This window comes from Schistocerca gregaria, unplaced genomic scaffold (assembly GCF_023897955.1).
Source record: "Schistocerca gregaria isolate iqSchGreg1 unplaced genomic scaffold, iqSchGreg1.2 ptg000927l, whole genome shotgun sequence".
NCBI lineage: Eukaryota > Metazoa > Arthropoda > Insecta > Orthoptera > Acrididae > Schistocerca > Schistocerca gregaria.
This window is the reverse complement of record NW_026062284.1, coordinates 77,501-85,000: the sequence shown is the minus strand read 5'-3', so window position 1 is coordinate 85,000 and position 7,500 is coordinate 77,501. Positions and strand designations below refer to the sequence as shown.

General features: G+C 54.3%; 3 non-coding genes across 3 annotated transcripts in view; all 3 read left to right on the top strand.

The window, feature by feature from the left end:
• Positions 1–3,825: 3,825 nt before the first annotated feature.
• Positions 3,826–5,718, top strand: LOC126325578 (small subunit ribosomal RNA). The gene has a single exon (XR_007560183.1). It is a non-coding gene; the product is annotated as a small subunit ribosomal RNA (ribosomal RNA).
• A 371-nt stretch (positions 5,719–6,089) lies between these two features.
• LOC126325571 (5.8S ribosomal RNA) lies at positions 6,090–6,244 on the top strand. The gene has a single exon (XR_007560176.1). It is a non-coding gene; the product is annotated as a 5.8S ribosomal RNA (ribosomal RNA).
• Positions 6,245–6,432: 188 nt separating this feature from the next.
• LOC126325590 (large subunit ribosomal RNA) overlaps positions 6,433–7,500 on the top strand; it is a 4,222-nt gene continuing 3,154 nt past the window's right edge. Inside the window, exon 1 of the ribosomal RNA XR_007560195.1 lies at positions 6,433–7,500. This exon is cut by the window's right edge and continues 3,154 nt beyond it. This is a non-coding gene — a ribosomal RNA (large subunit ribosomal RNA).

Here is a 7,500-nt window from a genome sequence, read left to right as displayed (position 1 = left end):
ACTGTGGTTGTACCACATTATCCCTTAACCTAACTGTGGTTGTACCACATTATCCCTTAACCTAACTGTGGTTGTACCACATTATCCCTTAACCTAACTGTGGTTGTACCACATTATCCCTTAACCTAACTGTGGTTGTACCACATTATCCCTTAACCTAACTGTGGTTGTACCACATTATCCCTTAACCTAACTGTGGTTGTACCACATTATCCCTTAACCTAACTGTGGTTGTACCACATTATCCCTTAACCTAACTGTGGTTGTACCACATTATCCCTTAACCTAACTGTGGTTGTACCACATTATCCCTTAACCTAACTGTGGTTGTACCACATTATCCCTTAACCTAACTGTGGTTGTACCACATTATCCCTTAACCTAACTGTGGTTGTACCACATTATCCCTTAACCTAACTCAAGTTGTCCCTTAACCTAACTCAAGTTGTCCCTTAACCTAACTCAAGTTGTCCCTTAACCTAACTCAAGTTGTCCCTTAACCTAACTCAAGTTGTCCCTTAACCTAACTCAAGTTGTCCCTTAACCTAACTCAAGTTGTCCCTTAACCTAACTCAAGTTGTCCCTTAACCTAACTCAAGTTGTCCCTTAACCTAACTCAAGTTGTCCCTTAACCTAACTCAAGTTGTCCCTTAACCTAACTCAAGTTGTCCCTTAACCTAACTCAAGTTGTCCCTTAACCTAACTCAAGTTGTCCCTTAACCTAACTCAAGTTGTCCCTTAACCTAACTCAAGTTGTCCCTTAACCTAACTCAAGTTGTCCCTTAACCTAACTCAAGTTGTCCCTTAACCTAACTCAAGTTGTCCCTTAACCTAACTCAAGTTGTCCCTTAACCTAACTCAAGTTGTCCCTTAACCTAACTCAAGTTGTCCCTTAACCTAACTCAAGTTGTCCCTTAACCTAACTCAAGTTGTCCCTTAACCTAACTCAAGTTGTCCCTTAACCTAACTCAAGTTGTCCCTTAACCTAACCCACGTTGTCCCTTAACCTAACCCACGTTGTCCCTTAACCTAACCCACGTTGTCCCTTAACCTAACCCACGTTGTCCCTTAACCTAACCCACGTTGTCCCTTAACCTAACCCACGTTGTCCCTTAACCTAACCCACGTTGTCCCTTAACCTAACCCACGTTGTCCCTTAACCTAACCCACGTTGTCCCTTAACCTAACCCACGTTGTCCCTTAACCTAACCCACGTTGTCCCTTAACCTAACCCACGTTGTCCCTTAACCTAACCCACGTTGTCCCTTAACCTAACCCACGTTGTCCCTTAACCTAACCCACGTTGTCCCTTAACCTAACCCACGTTGTCCCTTAACCTAACCCACGTTGTCCCTTAACCTAACCCACGTTGTCCCTTAACCTAACCCACGTTGTCCCTTAACCTAACCCACGTTGTCCCTTAACCTAACCCACGTTGTCCCTTAACCTAACCCACGTTGTCCCTTAACCTAACCCACGTTGTCCCTTAACCTAACCCACGTTGTCCCTTAACCTAACCCACGTTGTCCCTTAACCTAACCCACGTTGTCCCTTAACCTAACCCACGTTGTCCCTTAACCTAACCCACGTTGTCCCTTAACCTAACCCACGTTGTCCCTTAACCTAACCCACGTTGTCCCTTAACCTAACCCACGTTGTCCCTTAACCTAACCCACGTTGTCCCTTAACCTAACCCACGTTGTCCCTTAACCTAACCCACGTTGTCCCTTAACCTAACCCACGTTGTCCCTTAACCTAACCCACGTTGTCCCTTAACCTAACCCACGTTGTCCCTTAACCTAACCCACGTTGTCCCTTAACCTAACCCACGTTGTCCCTTAACCTAACCCACGTTGTCCCTTAACCTAACCCACGTTGTCCCTTAACCTAACCCACGTTGTCCCTTAACCTAACCCACGTTGTCCCTTAACCTAACCCACGTTGTCCCTTAACCTAACCCACGTTGTCCCTTAACCTAACCCACGTTGTCCCTTAACCTAACCCACGTTGTCCCTTTGCCTAACATAGTTCACTGCTCGGAATCTCTGGTGTCGTTGTTATCCTCATGTAGATGTCTTGCGAGTGTTGCTTACTTTCCACATATTCCCGCTATCCACTGTCAATTGTACTGCAATAGGACTATATCGCCCCCCCCCCCTCCCTCTGTCCCCCTCTTTGTGTCTCTGTCCTCTCAAGCTGGTCGGTCTGGCGTTTGAGTGTTAAATGAGCCTCGCAGCTGTTCAGTTGCATTCAGATGTCGACGCCCTCAGTGTACGTCGTGGTATGGTCTGTGTCCATTGTCCGCTGATGTCGTACGCGTAACCCACACGCTGTACCGATCATCGGTCGTTACGTACAGAGTGAAGTAGTGTGATACGTGTGACCGTACGCTGGCTGTGCCCAACGGTGTCGAATCTCAATTTCCATATGATGTGCTCGATGCTACTTGTCTCGTCTCCCAATAACAGCTAGGTTGCACTGTGGTACGCCGTAGAGGCGTGTGGGAGGAACGTACGAACGCATTGTATGTCACCCTGGGTCGCTGGGGGTGGTGGTGCGGTGAGTCAGGTCAGGTCAGGTCAGCGTGAGCCGTCTGATGTAGTGACGCGTGTATTCCGACTTTGTCGTATTGCCTCACACAAAGTGCTACCCTGGTGGACCGCGTTCCATATCTGGGACATGCCGCAGATGCCGGTTGACAGTGGATCGCGGAAGGGACATCGCATACGTGCGCGGGCCACCTTCCACGTGTTCTCTTCTGCACATGTCGCAGTGTGTATGTGGTCTGATGTAGCGTGTCGTGACACATGACATCCTGGCATGCAAGAATTGTTGAATTCGCAAATGTAGGTGGACATCTACGTTTACTGCCCAAGATACGCAAATGAACTGGAAATCCGTTGTTGAGCGGTTGTTCACGCTGGAGGTGAATCTGTGATGGCGACGATCGGTACAGCTATTAACCGGTTGTTTCAGCGGTACCCGCCACATCCACACACGTGACTAGGCCCATGTGGGTATGAAGCGATACGCGGCGGTGGCTTGGTGGGACTGTTCCCGGCCGGTGAAGGGGGGCCGCCCGGCGTGTTGGCCGCGCGCTGCGTGGGCGCACGCGCAACAGGCGGCTGGTGGGGGGCGCCGAGTGGCAGGAGCGCCAGCCGACGGGCCCGGCAGGCGGCGCAGCTACGCTGCGGCGCACCCTGCACGCGGCGCCTGGCGGCCAAAGTTGGTTCAGCCGAGCCCGGTGCGAAGCGCGGTGGACATCTGCAGTGTGCTGGTCTGATTGAGGACTGTGTGCGTTGAGGATGCGCCGCCGCCTGGCACTCGGCGCCGCGACGCCGTCTGCTGCTCGGTCGCCCCAGCGGTTCTCGCAGGTGGTTTGTATCGCAGTTGTGCGGACGTGTTGGCGCGTGCGCTGTGCTGGGAGAGTTCGCTTCTGCACCCAAGTGGGGCTTTGCCCTTGTGTGGCGCTGGCGTTGGAGCTGCCGGTCACCATAGGTGGCGCGTGTTGTCTCCCGCCGGCAATGCCACGACAGCACGCTCCCGGGCCTCTGTCGGCAGCGGCAAGCTCAGTTGGGAGCAAGGGTGTTCTCACTAAAACCGTCTACTCGCCTAACTCCGGGCGATTGCGCCTCTCTCGAAACCGACCAAGTACCTAGGACGGCGCTGCGCGCCGCCGGGACCTGAGAGGGTTTCGAGGTGTATCGTGCAGGGGAGCTCGGCCTCCTCCTGTTTGCAGAATAATTGAGCGGACGCTTGCGTGTTCGCGCGGGCCCCCGGGACACACTCCCGGGCGGCCGGCTGCTCAGCTCTAGTTGACGCAGCTCCCTGGTTGATCCTGCCAGTAGTCATATGCTTGTCTCAAAGATTAAGCCATGCATGTCTCAGTACAAGCCGCATTAAGGTGAAACCGCGAATGGCTCATTAAATCAGTTATGGTTCCTTAGATCGTACCCACGTTACTTGGATAACTGTGGTAATTCTAGAGCTAATACATGCAAACAGAGTCCCGACCAGAGATGGAAGGGACGCTTTTATTAGATCAAAACCAATCGGATTGGCTTGTCTGGTCCGTTTGCCTTGGTGACTCTGAATAACTTTGGGCTGATCGCACGGTCCTCGTACCGGCGACGCATCTTTCAAATGTCTGCCTTATCAACTGTCGATGGTAGGTTCTGCGCCTACCATGGTTGTAACGGGTAACGGGGAATCAGGGTTCGATTCCGGAGAGGGAGCCTGAGAAACGGCTACCACATCCAAGGAAGGCAGCAGGCGCGCAAATTACCCACTCCCGGCACGGGGAGGTAGTGACGAAAAATAACGATACGGGACTCATCCGAGGCCCCGTAATCGGAATGAGTACACTTTAAATCCTTTAACGAGTATCTATTGGAGGGCAAGTCTGGTGCCAGCAGCCGCGGTAATTCCAGCTCCAATAGCGTATATTAAAGTTGTTGCGGTTAAAAAGCTCGTAGTTGGATTTGTGTCCCACGCTGTTGGTTCACCGCCCGTCGGTGTTTAACTGGCATGTATCGTGGGACGTCCTGCCGGTGGGGCGAGCCGAAGGGGTGCTTTCGCGTCCCGAGGCGGACCCCGTTTAAATCCTACCAGGGTGCTCTTTGTTGAGTGTCTCGGTGGGCCGGCACGTTTACTTTGAACAAATTAGAGTGCTTAAAGCAGGCAAGCCCGCCTGAATACTGTGTGCATGGAATAATGGAATAGGACCTCGGTTCTATTTTGTTGGTTTTCGGAACCCGAGGTAATGATTAATAGGGACAGGCGGGGGCATTCGTATTGCGACGTTAGAGGTGAAATTCTTGGATCGTCGCAAGACGAACAGAAGCGAAAGCATTTGCCAAGTATGTTTTCATTAATCAAGAACGAAAGTTAGAGGTTCGAAGGCGATCAGATACCGCCCTAGTTCTAACCATAAACGATGCCAGCCAGCGATCCGCCGCAGTTCCTCCGATGACTCGGCGGGCAGCCTCCGGGAAACCAAAGCTTTTGGGTTCCGGGGGAAGTATGGTTGCAAAGCTGAAACTTAAAGGAATTGACGGAAGGGCACCACCAGGAGTGGAGCCTGCGGCTTAATTTGACTCAACACGGGAAACCTCACCAGGCCCGGACACCGGAAGGATTGACAGATTGATAGCTCTTTCTTGATTCGGTGGGTGGTGGTGCATGGCCGTTCTTAGTTGGTGGAGCGATTTGTCTGGTTAATTCCGATAACGAACGAGACTCTAGCCTGCTAACTAGTCGCGTGACATCCTTCGTGCTGTCAGCGATTACTTTTCTTCTTAGAGGGACAGGCGGCTTCTAGCCGCACGAGATTGAGCAATAACAGGTCTGTGATGCCCTTAGATGTTCTGGGCCGCACGCGCGCTACACTGAAGGAATCAGCGTGTCTTCCTAGGCCGAAAGGTCGGGGTAACCCGCTGAACCTCCTTCGTGCTAGGGATTGGGGCTTGCAATTGTTCCCCATGAACGAGGAATTCCCAGTAAGCGCGAGTCATAAGCTCGCGTTGATTACGTCCCTGCCCTTTGTACACACCGCCCGTCGCTACTACCGATTGAATGATTTAGTGAGGTCTTCGGACTGGTACGCGGCATCGACTCTGTCGTTGCCGATGCTACCGGAAAGATGACCAAACTTGATCATTTAGAGGAAGTAAAAGTCGTAACAAGGTTTCCGTAGGTGAACCTGCGGAAGGATCATTACCGACTAGACTGCATGTCTTTCGATGTGCGTGTCGTGTCGCGCAACACGCTACCTGTACGGCAGTGGCCGTGCGCCGCGTGCGGAACCACGCGTGCCTCTCAAAACTAGCGGAAGTGTTGTTGTTGTTGTTGTTGTGTGGTACGAGCGCTGAAGCTCTGGAGCGGCTGGCCTGCGGTACCTGGCGCCTGGCGCCGGTTTTGAATGACGTTCGCCCGAGTGCCTGTCCGCTCCGGTGTGGAGCCGTACGACGCCCATCGGCTGTGAGGCCGTTGGACACAAAAAAAATAGTGGAACAGGGGCCGTCAGACGCCTCAGTCCCGCAAATGCTACTGTCTTGAAAGAGACAGTGGGAGACTGAAAAGGAAAAGATCACCCAGGACGGTGGATCACTCGGCTCGTGGGTCGATGAAGAACGCAGCAAATTGCGCGTCGACATGTGAACTGCAGGACACATGAACATCGACGTTTCGAACGCACATTGCGGTCCATGGATTCCGTTCCCGGGCCACGTCTGGCTGAGGGTCGGCTACGTATACTGAAGCGCGCGGCGTTTGTCCCGCTTCGGAGACGTGGGAGTGTCGTGGTCGCCTGTGTGGCCGGCCGCGTCTCCTTAAACGTGCGATGCGCGCCCGTCGCCTGGCGGTTCGCATACCGGTACTTTCTCGGTAGCGTGCACAGCCGGCTGGCGGTGTGGCGTGCGACACCTCGTACAACGACCTCAGAGCAGGCGAGACTACCCGCTGAATTTAAGCATATTACTAAGCGGAGGAAAAGAAACTAACAAGGATTCCCCCAGTAGCGGCGAGCGAACAGGGAAGAGTCCAGCACCGAACCCCGCAGGCTGCCGCCTGTCGTGGCATGTGGTGTTTGGGAGGGTCCACTACCCCGACGCCTCGCGCCGAGCCCAAGTCCAACTTGAATGAGGCCACGGCCCGTAGAGGGTGCCAGGCCCGTAGCGGCCGGTGCGAGCGTCGGCGGGACCTCTCCTTCGAGTCGGGTTGCTTGAGAGTGCAGCTCCAAGTGGGTGGTAAACTCCATCTGAGACTAAATATGACCACGAGACCGATAGCGAACAAGTACCGTGAGGGAAAGTTGAAAAGAACTTTGAAGAGAGAGTTCAAAAGTACGTGAAACCGTTCTGGGGTAAACGTGAGAAGTCCGAAAGGTCGAACGGGTGAGATTCACGCCCATCCGGCCACTGGCCCCCGCCCTCGGCAGATGGGGCCGGCCGCCCGCGCGGAGCAATCCGCGGCGGGGTCGTGTCCGGTTGCCTTTCCACTCGCCGCGGGGTGGGGCCGTTCCGGTGTGCGGTGGGCCGCACTTCTCCCCTAGTAGGACGTCGCGACCCGCTGGGTGCCGGCCTACGGCCCGGGTGCGCAGCCTGTCCTTCCGCGGGCCTCGGTTCGCGTCTGTTGGGCAGAGCCCCGGTGTCCTGGCTGGCTGCTCGGCGGTATATCTGGAGGAGTCGATTCGCCCCTTTGGGCGCTCGGGCTCCCGGCAAGCGCGCGCGGTTCTTCCCGGATGACGGACCTACCTGGCCCGGCCCCGGACCCGCGCCGCTGTTGGCTCGGGATGCTCTCAGGGCGGAATATCGCTCCCGTCAGCGGCGCTTCAGCTTTGGACAATTTCACGACCCGTCTTGAAACACGGACCAAGGAGTCTAACATGTGCGCGAGTCATTGGGCTGTACGAAACCTAAAGGCGTAATGAAAGTGAAGGTCTCGCCTTGCGCGGGCCGAGGGAGGATGGGGCTTCCCCGCCCTTCACGGGGCGGCGGCCTC